The sequence below is a fragment of the Natrix helvetica genome (genome assembly GCF_964273705.1).
Source record: "Natrix helvetica genome assembly, chromosome: 10".
Classification (NCBI taxonomy): Eukaryota; Metazoa; Chordata; class Lepidosauria; order Squamata; family Natricidae; genus Natrix; species Natrix helvetica.
The window spans coordinates 19,270,434-19,282,338 of NC_138561.1; positions in this window are offsets into that span (position 1 = coordinate 19,270,434).

Here is an 11,905-nt window from a genome sequence, read left to right on the forward strand (position 1 = left end):
CCACACACCTGGGTGCTGCAACCATCATAAACGTGAGTCAAAGCATCGAAATATAAATCATGTGACCATGGGGATGCTGCAATGGTGATAAGTGTGAGAAATGATCGCAGGACACTTTTTTCAGTGCTGTTATAACTTTGAATGGTGACTAAGTGAACCGTTGTAAGTCGAGGACTGCCTGAATGGAACATAGCAACAAGATTCATAATCACTCATAATCATTCTTTCTCTCTTTTTCTCTCTTTCTCTTGCTCTTTCTTGCTCAGTTTCTTTCTTTTTCTGTCTCTTTCTTTTTTCCTTTCTTTCTTTTGCTTTCTCTCACACATTTTTCTCTTTTCTCTTTCTTTCTTTCTCTTTCTCCAACTCTCTTTTCCTCTTTCTTTTTCTCTCTTTCTTTCTATTTTTTCTTTCTGTCTCTTTCTCTCTTACTTTCTTTTGCTTGCTTTCTCACACTCTTTTTCTTTTTTCTTTTTCTCTCTCTCTCTTTCTCTCAATCTTTTTCTATCTCTCTTTTCCTCTTTCTTTTTCTTCCCTTCCATTTTTTCTCTTTTTCTATTTCTCTTTTCCTTTCTTTCTCTCTTTTTCTCTTTCTCTTTCACTCCCTCTCTCTTTCTCTCTTTCTCCTTTCCACCAGCAAGCCACAAACATTTAAGCTAAGCTGATGCTTCCTCTTACCTCCTAAACTCTACATGCAGGAATCAAAATAGCTTGGCTCATGAAAAAAAAAGGCACTCGGTGCATGCCCCAAAACACCCTCCCCTTGATCATTTCCTCCAGGCCGGAGTGCCGCTTGTAGAACAGACACCAGGACACTGATCAAACAAATGTTCTGCTTAAGGACTTGCTTGTAAAGGAAGACAGATTGTGGCAGAGGGAAGCCAGATTTCCCCCACATTTGTGAATGATACAAGCAAAGGATTATCTTCTGGAGGTGGAGAGTGGAAATGAAGGTTAAAAAAGCCTTCCCGTTAATAGGATCAAAGTGATATTAGTTAATTGGGGAATGCTGGCCAACACAAGGCATTAGGGCCTTAAGTGCTTTCTAAGCCATTTAAGGAAGACACAGACATACACAAATACATACACAGAGGGACATACTTGCTCGGAGAAGGACAAGTTGCAAGGAAGAAAACAAAAAATATGGACCCCGATGTACCATATTTTTCGGAGTATAAGACGCACCTTTTTCCTTAAAAAAAAGGCTGAAAATCTGGGTGCGTCTTATACACTGAATACAGCATTATTCTGCTTCCCAAAACACCGCCCCTTCACCAAATGGCTGTGCATAGCCTTTAGGAGGCTTCCAGAGTGCTCCAGGGGGCTGGGGAGGGCAGAAATAAGTGAAAAATGGGCCGATTTTTGCTCAATTTTGTCCCCCCCACAGCCTTCAGGAACACTCTCTAAGTCCCTTAAAGGCTCTGCATGCCCTTTTTTCTGATAAAAATGGGCCAATTTTTGCAAAAAACAAGCCATGTTTTGCTCGTTTTTGCCCCCCCCCCCAGGAGCACTCTACAAGCCTCCTAAAGGCTATTCATGCTCTTTTTTTGAAAAAAAATGGGCCTGTTTTTGCGAAAAACGGGCCATTTTTGGGAGGTCTGCAGAGTACAAAAACTTTTTTTTTATTTACCTCTTCAAAATCGTGTTGTGTCTTATACTCCAGTGCGTCTTATACTCTGAAAAATATGGTAATTTATCTTCTGGAGCATCCATTCTCATAGTTAGTGGCAACCGAGAGAGAGAGAGAGAGAGAGAGAGAGAGAGAGAGAGAGAGAGAGAGAGAGAGAGAGAGAGGAATAGACCCATACAAATGAAGCCACAGGGAATCTGGTGGGCCCACCTTGCAACCACCTGAGGCCACCTCAGTCCCACCATACAACTAACAGTGGTGATTAGGACATGTGATGCAATGCCCTGAAAAATACAGCATCCTTCACTTAATCCTCCAGGAAAAGATTGAAGGCAAACGAGGTCCAGACAGAAGAAGAACATCGTGGCTTTAAAAGAGACTGGTTTGGGGCAAAACTCAGCAGCATTTTTTCATGTGGCTGTTGATCAAAATAGGATCTCCAACGTGATTGTCAACATCCTATGACGGATATGGCAGAAGAAGAAAAAGAAGAAGAAGGAAAGGAAGAGGAGGAAGAAGAAGACAAAGAAGAGGAAGAGGAAGAAGAAGAAGAGGAGGAAGAGGAGGAGGAGGAAGAAGAGGAGTCTTAGCCACTGAGCCACCTTAACCCAACCAATACAAGGTAGCAAATTCTGGGCTGCTTCTCTTATGGGAAGAAGCAGCCTTAAATTCCATGACATGGTGGTTTCCATCAATGCCAGGAGTGCTTCAGAGCACCGAGTCTCCATCTGTGATGGCCTCAACCCGTCATGGACTTCCCACAAAGCCAGCCTTCCATGCAAGACCTAACTCACTTGAGCCAAGATTCATGTTACCAGTTCTCCAGTAGGATCTGGTGGTCCCAGGGTCTGGTTTTCCTGGATCATTTGTGATCGCATTTATACAGCAAGCTGAACTGGGCCCTGAAAGGGGATCTTCATCCAAACGGCACTCTGTGTGCAGCCATCCGGCCATTGTTACAACTAACCAAGTTGTCCACGTGGGCTGAATGCATCTTCTAAGCTTCTTCCATGGTTGCCCAGTAGAGACCACGATCAAGGGTGGGATTCAGCCAGTTCAGACCGGTTCAGGCTAACCCGATGCTAATTTTACTTCTAGTTTGCCAAACCAGTAGTTGGAAGGACTGGCTTGCCCTGCCCACCCTTCCCCTCCCAGGAGTCTCCACGCAGCCCGTTCATCATGCCAGGTAAATGCAGGGCCCGTGCAGAGGCTCTGGGAGGACAAAAAATGGGCCTCCCAGAAGTCTGGAAACAAGTCTGTTTCCATCCTCCAGGGGGCCTCTGGAGCTTGGAAAGGACATTTTTGCTCTCCTAGAGGCTCGAGGAAAACCTCTGGAGCCCGGGGAGGGGAAAAACACCCCTCCTGCCATGGTGCAAGAGGCTGAGTAGATCACACACCCCCTGGCCATGTTCACCTAGCAACCAGGCAGAGAACCGGTTCCTAAAATGTTTCAATCCCACCCCTGACCACGATGGTGGTTCTGCGTCTTCTCTCGGCATCGTGCCTCTGTTGTGAGCTGCATATTTGCATCCTGTTCTGGCGCACAGATGCCCTCTGGATTTCCATTCGTTTAACTGAGCTGACGTTACACAAACACAGCTAGCCGGTTGTCAATCCACAGACCGGGGCACTTCATTAACTCAGTTCCCCCTGCAGAGAAAACCAAATCAAGAAAGTGTTGACAAAGAAGATTGGTGGAGCATATGTGCGCGAGCATGAGACCGACCCACCAAGCAGGCATCTCTCTGCTGTTTCTTTGTCAATATTAGCTTGTTGATCTTGGCTGAACAAGGATCCTTGGCTTTTATGAGGTCTTCTAAATCCGATTATTCCCTTTGTGTCTTCCTCTCCACGACTCCCTATGTTGGTATTTACCCTTGGGTGTCCCCGGTGAACTCCGGCGCTTGTTCTGAGTTGAGCGTGGTCCTGTGAGAGAGAGAGAGAGAGAGAGAGGAAGGAGGGCCCGTTCTCCTTCTCCCGGCTTTGCAATGCCCATTTTAGCCAAATATTGCAGAGACGGGCGAATGCCTTCATGTGAAGAGGACTTCTGGTCGTGGGGAGCAGAGGGCAAGGGTTGAGCCCCTTGTAAGGGATTCTTCTCAAGCAGAGGGCACCGTGAGCTGGTTTTTCCAGCCTCAAGATCAGGAGCCTTGGAAGGGACACAAGGCTTAGATCCACTGTATTGTAATGATAACTGTAAGGTAAAGGTAAAGGTTCCCCTTGCACATATGTGCTACTCGTTCCCAACTCTAGGGGGCAGTGCTCATCTCCATTTCAAAGCCGAAGAGCCAGCGCTGTCCGAAGACGTCTCCATGGTCATGTGGGTGTCATGACTCAACTCCAAAGGAGCATGGAAAGCTGTTCCCTTCCCACCAAAGATGGTCCCTATTTTTCTACTTGCATTTTTTACGTGCTTTCGATCTGCTAGGTTGACAGAAGCTGGGACAAGTAACGGGAGCTCACTCCGTTATGCGGCACTAGGGATTTGAACCACCGAACTGCCGACCTTTCTGATCGACAAGCTTAGCGTCTTAGCCACTGAGTCACCACCGCGTCCTGTTCTACATGGCTGTAGAACAGCAATTAACTAGATTGCTTCACTCGGGAACTGGCAAAGGGTAGCCAACTTCAATAGAAATAACATTCAGGGAAGGAGAAGCTGAAGCACGTTGCAGGCAAAATTATCTCTGAAGATCCAAGCTGGGAAGAACTAGCACCAACCGAATGCAAACCCAGATAGTCCTTGACCTATGGCAACCTACAACCGAGCCCCCCATTTTTGTGGTAGAGTGAGATGTTGGTTAAGTGAGTATTGCCCCATTTTGCGACTTTTCTCGCCACCGTTGATAAGGCAGTTGCTGCAGTTGATAAGTTAGTAACCCAGTGGATCAGCAGTTGGAATGCTCAACTATTTCCAGTAAGCCCATTTTGGGTGTATGTGTGTGTGTGTGTGTGTGTGTGTGTGTGTGTGCATGCGTGCACGCGCGCACATTCCAACATAACTCTTGAATGCCTCAAGCAATTTCAACCAAAGTTGATAACTTACTCTCTGGAAAAAAATACTGTGGGGGCAAGACATCTCTAACACCCCTCGGGGTATATGTTCTGTTAAGATACAGTCTGTTGTGCCTTCAAATGGCTTCTACTGTACAGCACAGTGGAGTTGCCATGGTAATGGCTTCACAGTTCTCCACAGGTGGGGCTCCCTCTGGTAAGAGGGAAAATCCAATATTAGAAATTACGTTTGGTAATTTGGCAGCCGAAAATGGAGCTCGGGAGCCTGTTTTCGCCTGGCAGAGTGCTCAGGCCACCACAAGCGCCCCGGACATGAGTGACATTGAGCTGGCCACGCCCACTCTGGCCACATCCACCCCGGCCCCCTGAGGTCAAATGCAACCCTGATGTGGCCCCCACCATGAAATCTCCCCCTGCATTAGGAGAAAGCATAGCCGGATACCTCCCACTACTAGCACTGAGTTTGCATTAGATATGCTGTCCCTTATATCAGTAACAAACAAGCATTGATTTTATGGTAAAGTGACTTTGGGATGGGAATGAGTAACTCCGGGCAGTGATATCACTGTATTACATGGAAATGGCCCAGGTAACAAGATGATCATTGATTCAGCATTATGTTTGATCAATAATGAAATAAGTAACTTCAGGGCCAAATTAAAATGCAAGCTAGCTTAACGCAGCCAGCTTCTGGGCTAAGTGACAAAGTTAATTCAGTAGGGAAATGGCAATATTTGCATTAGAGCTCGCATCTGTTGTCAAGAGATGGGGGGGCGGGAGGGAAAGAGCTTGGAGCAGTGTGTGTTTGTGTGTGCGCACGGGGAGGTGGGGGGAGGGCAGGAGGAGGGCTCGAATGCTTGTTCAGATTAAACAAAATTACTTCAAAGCATTGATGATTGTTCTAGCAATAGCAGTAGCACTTAGATTTATATCCCGCTTTACAGTGCTTTTACAGCCCTCTCTAAGCGGTTTACAGAGTCAGCCTCTTGCCCCCAACAATCCGGGTCCTCATTTTACCCACCTTGGAAGGACGGAAGGCTGAGTCTACCTTGAGCCTGGTGAGATTTGAACTGCTGAACTGCAGCTAGCAGCCAGCTGAAGTAGCCTGCAATACTGCACTCTAACCACTGTGCCACCTCAGCTGTATAGGGCAGTGTTGGCTAACCTTTTTGTCATCACGCATTTCCATGCGCCTCCCTGTCACCTCCTGGGACCAAAAATGGGCCCCCGCTTTCCACGCATGGACGCACTCCCCCCCCACTCCCCACACATGTGCACGCTTCTCCCCCATGCCCCAGAAAATCAGCTGGCTGGCAGGAGGCACACATCCATGCCTGGTGGACCTGAGCTGGGGTGACGGCTCTCATGCCAGGCAACATGGTTCTGCGTGCCACTTTGGGCATGCGTGCCATTGGTTTGCCATCACGGTTATAAGGTATAAGAGGCTGGTTATACAGTGTCATCCGATACAAAGCCCCATCACAATGTGTTTGATGGTTTACTTCTTCCGGAAAGGTTCTAGTCCATCTGTTTTTGTCAAGGTGATGTAGAACCCTACCAAGAAAACCATCATAAACACGTAATAATATTAAAAACTGCAAAGGGGTCGAGAGCTTCCTGAATAGTAAATTATGAGTGAGAATTGTTGTGGCAGGCAATATCAGAGCCATCACAATTGTTTTAACCTTAGAAAATTAAGGAAAGAGAGTCTCACTTGCTCTGTAACCCTTTCTTCAATCAGAGTTGTACATGGATGGTCTAAGACTCCTGTGGCTTGAGCAGGAGATTGGACTAGAAGATCTCTGAGGTTCCTTTCAGACCTATCATTCTATAGTTTAAGTTCACATGAGTTCAAGGTTTGAATCTGGTGTTGTAGGACAATGACGGCTAAGTGCTAAAAGTAGGCGGGACAGGCAATATCTAAGATAATGCCAGATGGGTAACAGAAGAATTGTATAAGGTCGCAATTGGGGAGACATCATTAAATTATAGAGCCCCATCACTGGTAGAATTTGATGGCCAACAGTTCAGATAGCTTCAAAAAAGGACTAGACCAGGGGTCGGCAACCTTAAACACTCAAAGAGCCATTTGGATCCATTTCCCACAGAAAAAACACCGGGGGCCACAAAACTTTTCCCGTGCCTGACTATTTCCTAAGCGGCCACAAAACTAGCATATGTAGTTGAAGTAAATGTTCTGTTTTCTTCTGAAATTCTATTCTATTCTATTCTATTCTATTCTATTCTATTCTATTCTATTCTATTCTATTCTATTCTATTCTATTCTATTCTATTCTACTCTACTCTACTCTACTCTACTCTACTCATTTATTATTATATTCTACTCTATCTATTCATTTATTATTCTATTCTATTCTACTCTATTCATTTATTATTCTATTCTACTCTATTCATTTATTATTCTATTCTACTCTACTCTACTCATTTATTATTCTACTCTACTATTCATTTATTATTCTATTCTATTCTACTCTTATCTATTCATTATTCTATTCTATTCTACTCTACTCTACTCTATTCATTTATTATTCTATTCTATTCTATTCTATTCTATTCTATTCTATTCTATTTAAAATCCACTTTTTGCATTCTTTGCGCAAGGCAATGATTCTGAAACGTTGAGCAGCAAATGAGTTTTTGAGGCAGGACAGAGTCCAAGAAAGATAACTTCTGCTGAGGATTTTGCCTCTCTTTTCTCCGCTATTTTCTCTGGGGCTAATTTTTACAGGATCACTATCATTACAGAAAGTGTGATTTACATTGATTTCCAATAGGAAATTTCACCCTCCCACCAGAGAGAATAGCCAGGCTGCTGGAGAGGCAAGTGATTTACCAAGTGCAAAAACCTCGTTAGGGCAAAATGAAGACGGGGAAGGGAAGGGACTTTTGTTTTTTGGGTCAATAAATGAACCGATCTTCCTTGTTTTCTCTCCACAAACAGACAGCAGGGGAAAAATAATAATTTTGTTTGTGTGTACCATCATCGACAAAGAAAGGAGCCTTTATCTTAAGCAACAGCAAAGCTCAGGGGCCTACAGAGAAACGTCTGATGGAAAACCAGAGAAGTTTTCCTTTCTTTTCCTGGCACTAAATCTGTGATTATTTCCAATTTCTCCCTGTGGGGAAGCCTTCCTTCCTTCCTTCCTTCCTTCCTTCCTTCCTTCCTTCCTTCCTTCCTTCCTTCCTTCCCTGCGCGAGTGCCAGGCGCGCTTGGTTCTCTTTGGAAAGCACGTTGATTTTTGCCATTCAACCAAGACCTGTGCAAAGGCTGGGGAAGGAGAGTTGATGCCAATTATGGCTCTTTTCTTAAGCAGGTCAAACGCCATCACTCCCAGCCATCGAGCCTTGCTTCCCTGGACTGATGAGGCACAGGGCCAGGCGGGAGCGCAAGGCCGACAGGGCAGCGTGGATTTACTGCGCCGCTTCTCAGACGGGGCTGCCGAGGGGGGTGGGGGGGGAGGACTCCAGCTCCCATCATCTCAGCCGTGGGGGGGAAGGCGGGGGCTTGGGAGAGCCAGGAGAAGCGGAGCCCTGTCCGAGGAGCCTTCCCAGTTGGCTAGGCCAAGGGGCGAGGGGAGGGGGAGATGGTTGGGCCCCCAGGATAGGGCTGAGGAGGATGGACGCGGTTGTGCAGCTTGAGATATTGGGTCGCCATTTGGTTTCTGCTGGTGTTTCTAGGATTGACGTGTTCGAGCTCATTGAGTGGGTTTCGCACCTTGGAAAGCTTTGGAAGTTCCTCGGAAAACTAGGGCGTTAAGGGTTGCTATCAGTGCCTTCCTTCCTTCCACCCTCCGTCCGTCCGTCACTCTCTTATCAACTCTTCCTCCTTCCTTCCTTCCCTTCCTTCCTCCTTTACCTTCCTTCCTCCCTCCCTCCCAATCTATTAAGCACTTCCTTCCTTCCCTCCCTTCCCACTTTACCTTCCTTCCTTCTTCTTCCTCCCCCCACCCTCCCTCCCTCCTTTTCCTCCCTCCCTCCCTCCCTTCCTCTCTATCAAGCTCTTCCTTCCTTCTTTCCTTCCTCCTTTACCGTCCTCCCTCCCTCCTTATCAAGCTCTTCCTTCCCCCCTCTCTCCGTCCCTCCCTCTCTATCAAGCCCTCCCTTACCCCTCCTTTCAGAAAAAAAGGGTCTCCTTGCCTGGCTATCATCCCAGCCAGCTCCCCCTCCTTCTCCACATGCTTAGGAAAGGTACCAAGTTCAGCTTGGTAAGAGCCTCATAAATCGAGACGTCGTTTGCTACCGCCTTTAATTAAATATTTTGGAAAGAAAACCCACGTGATGGATTGGTCTGCTGGATCGATGGGCGATCGATCCATCCCTGCGCTCGGCTATCTGGCTAGCAGGAGCACCATGGAGAAAGGGGGATTGGAGGAGGGAAGAGGAGAGGCTGTCCTGGAGGAGAGGATTCACAATCACAACACCCCCTGCTCACTTCACACACACACACACACACAAACACACACACACACAGAGAGAGAGAGAGAGAGAGAGAGAGAGAGAGAGAGAGAGAGAGAGAGAGAGAGAGAGAGAGAAATAATTCGCCACCCAGGTTTACCTTCTAAGTTGAGAGGCTGTCCATACCTTTTAAATAGATAAAGAAAGGGATGGGGAAAATAATTTCCACAGATCTCCCCTTCCCCATGTGAATTGCTAATCAACTCAGTAAATCAACTTTCGCTCTGATGATGTTACCTAGTTGGGTAATGCGACATCTGCAAGCAAACCACCAAGCTCAGAGAGTACCAAGGACCAAGGACAGTTCATCCCTGAGTTACAAATATTCTCTTTTGTTGACAACTCAACAATATGCCAGATGCTAGATTTACGGATGTCTCCATCCCATGCTCACTTGTCTCTCAAGTGCATACTTTGACCCTGGATGTTTGGCCAAGAGCAAGTGGCATCATATGGGAGGTTCAAGGTTGGGAGAAGATGCCTTCTTCATTGGTTTCCATGGGAGATTTCACTCTGGAGTCACAACACAAGTCTAACACGCACACTTTCTCTCTCTTTCATTCTTTCTCTCTTTCTCTGTGTGTCTCTCTTTCATTCTTTCTCTCTCTCATTCTTTTTTCTCTTTCATTCTTTCTCTCTTTCATTTTTTCTTTCTGTCTTTAATTCTCTCTCTCTCTCTCTCTCTCTCTCTCTCTCTCTCTCTCTGTGTCTCTTTCATTCTTTCTCTCTCTCTCTCTGTCTCTCTCTTTCATTCTTTCTCTTTCTCTCTCTTTTCTTCCTCTCTTTCATTCTTTCTCTTTCTCCCGCTCCCCATGAGTTGTTGAGTGAATGGCCTGTAAGTAAATAAGTGTAAGCTTGGGAATAAGAAGTTCTGAAGCCTACTGGAGAGTGTCGGCGAAGAGGCATTGCCATCAATCAAGTAAGCATCCAGTTGAAGTAGCTATAATTTCATGGCAATAGCTTTATTATTTTGATATTTAATGTCAATGGCATCTCATATATCAAAAGGCCTGAAATGGTCACCACTGACCCCAGAAGTCGAGTTGAGTGTGACTCCTTGGGGAGTTCAATCACCTCTCCCCTTTGCCGTTAGATAATCAGCTCCTTAAAGATTCATTTTGGAGACCTTTGATATGACCTGGATTAAGTGACTCTAAATGGAGGTGCTCTCCTGTCTTCCTTCCTTTCCTTCCCTCCCTCCCTCTTTCCTTCTCTTCCTTCCTTCCTTCCTTTCCTTCCTTCTCTCATCTTCCTTCTCCCTTTGTCTCCTTCCTTCCTTCCATTCCCTTCCTCCCTCCCTTCTTTCCTTCCCTCCCTCCCTCCCTCTCTCCCTGGAACTCTGGAAAAAAGGTGTATAAGTTTAAAAAAAACCTGGATTTATTTGGGAAACATACAGAAGCCACATTTAAGATCTCCTTTATAATTATTGTTGAAATCTTTAGAATGACTGTGCTTACTTCAGCTTACTTGAAGTCCACAAAACTTAAAGTTGACCCTGTTGGGGAATTCCACCAGGGCTGAAGCCTCCTTCTGGAAATTGAAAGGTGTGTAGGAAAAGATGGAGTTCAAGTAAATTTACACAATTGTCTTTTCGTTTGCTTCACTGTGGACTTTCACAATGGATTATTCAATGTATTTACAGGTGGGGGAAATGTTCATAAGAACATTTTGGGGAGCGGAGTCCACTCATTGGAATAAGAAGTGTTTGGTTATGAAGAGACCATTAAGGGTCAGTTGATGTTCTGAAAGCATATTCTGGATGGCCTCACAAAGAAGTCCTCCAGGAGAAGAACTTAGTTCTTCAAAAAATGATGGATAGCACTGTACAATCAACCCTTACCCCGCCTGTAAAATGGACTTGTCTAATATGGTTGTCAGGGTTCCAAGTAACACCCCCAATGAAAGAAGACTCTGAGGCAGATGTGTGGATCACATTATTGACAGGGAGAGTTGTAATCCAATCCAGAGGTGGTATTCAGCCAGTTCTGACATGTGTCAGGCCTGCAGCCATATTTACTTGCGGATCTCAGGCCTGCCACACTTTCTACTATTCTACTATGCATTTTCTATTGTAGGAAAATGGGAAGGGGGATTGGATGGAGTAGCCAAAACAAAATTCTTTCTAGAAAGCCAAGGTCATCCTTTGTCTCTGCACCTCTGCCCCTGACTGGAACTGGATGGGTGGAAGCTGCCAGCATGGCAGTGGGAGATTGGACCATGGGGTGGACTTGTGGGTGTGGGGGCAAGATCTTGAACTTTCAACTGAGTGGGAAAACCAGGAAGCCTTCAGATTCGGGTTATCCAAGATGTGCCAACCTGGCTCTCTTAATAAATTGGAACTTTGAGCAATACTTTGATTTAAATTTTGGATGCTATTTGGAACCCTGACAAAATATTCTGGGGAATGGATAGCGGAAATTTTGAGTAGTTTGGAGAACCGGCAAATAGGCTGGCCCTGCCCCCTGCTGCCTCCCAGCCTCCCAGCTGATCTTTTGTTGCCCTGAACAGGAGCCGGAAAGCAGGTTAGTGGGAAGGGGAGGGAATGGGGATTGTGCAGTAACCACCACCCCCAGGAGTGGGAAGGGAATTGGGATTTTGCAGTATCCTTCCCCTGCCATGCCCACAAAGCCACAACCACCAAGCCACGCCCACAGAAGCGGTAGTAAATCAGTTACGGAGAGCCATAAATGCGTAATTTTAACTTTTAAAAAATGCTGAATAAAAATGATATTTTTTTTTTAAAAAAAGAACATTAAAAAGATCATCACAATTTCCTATTAAAAAGAA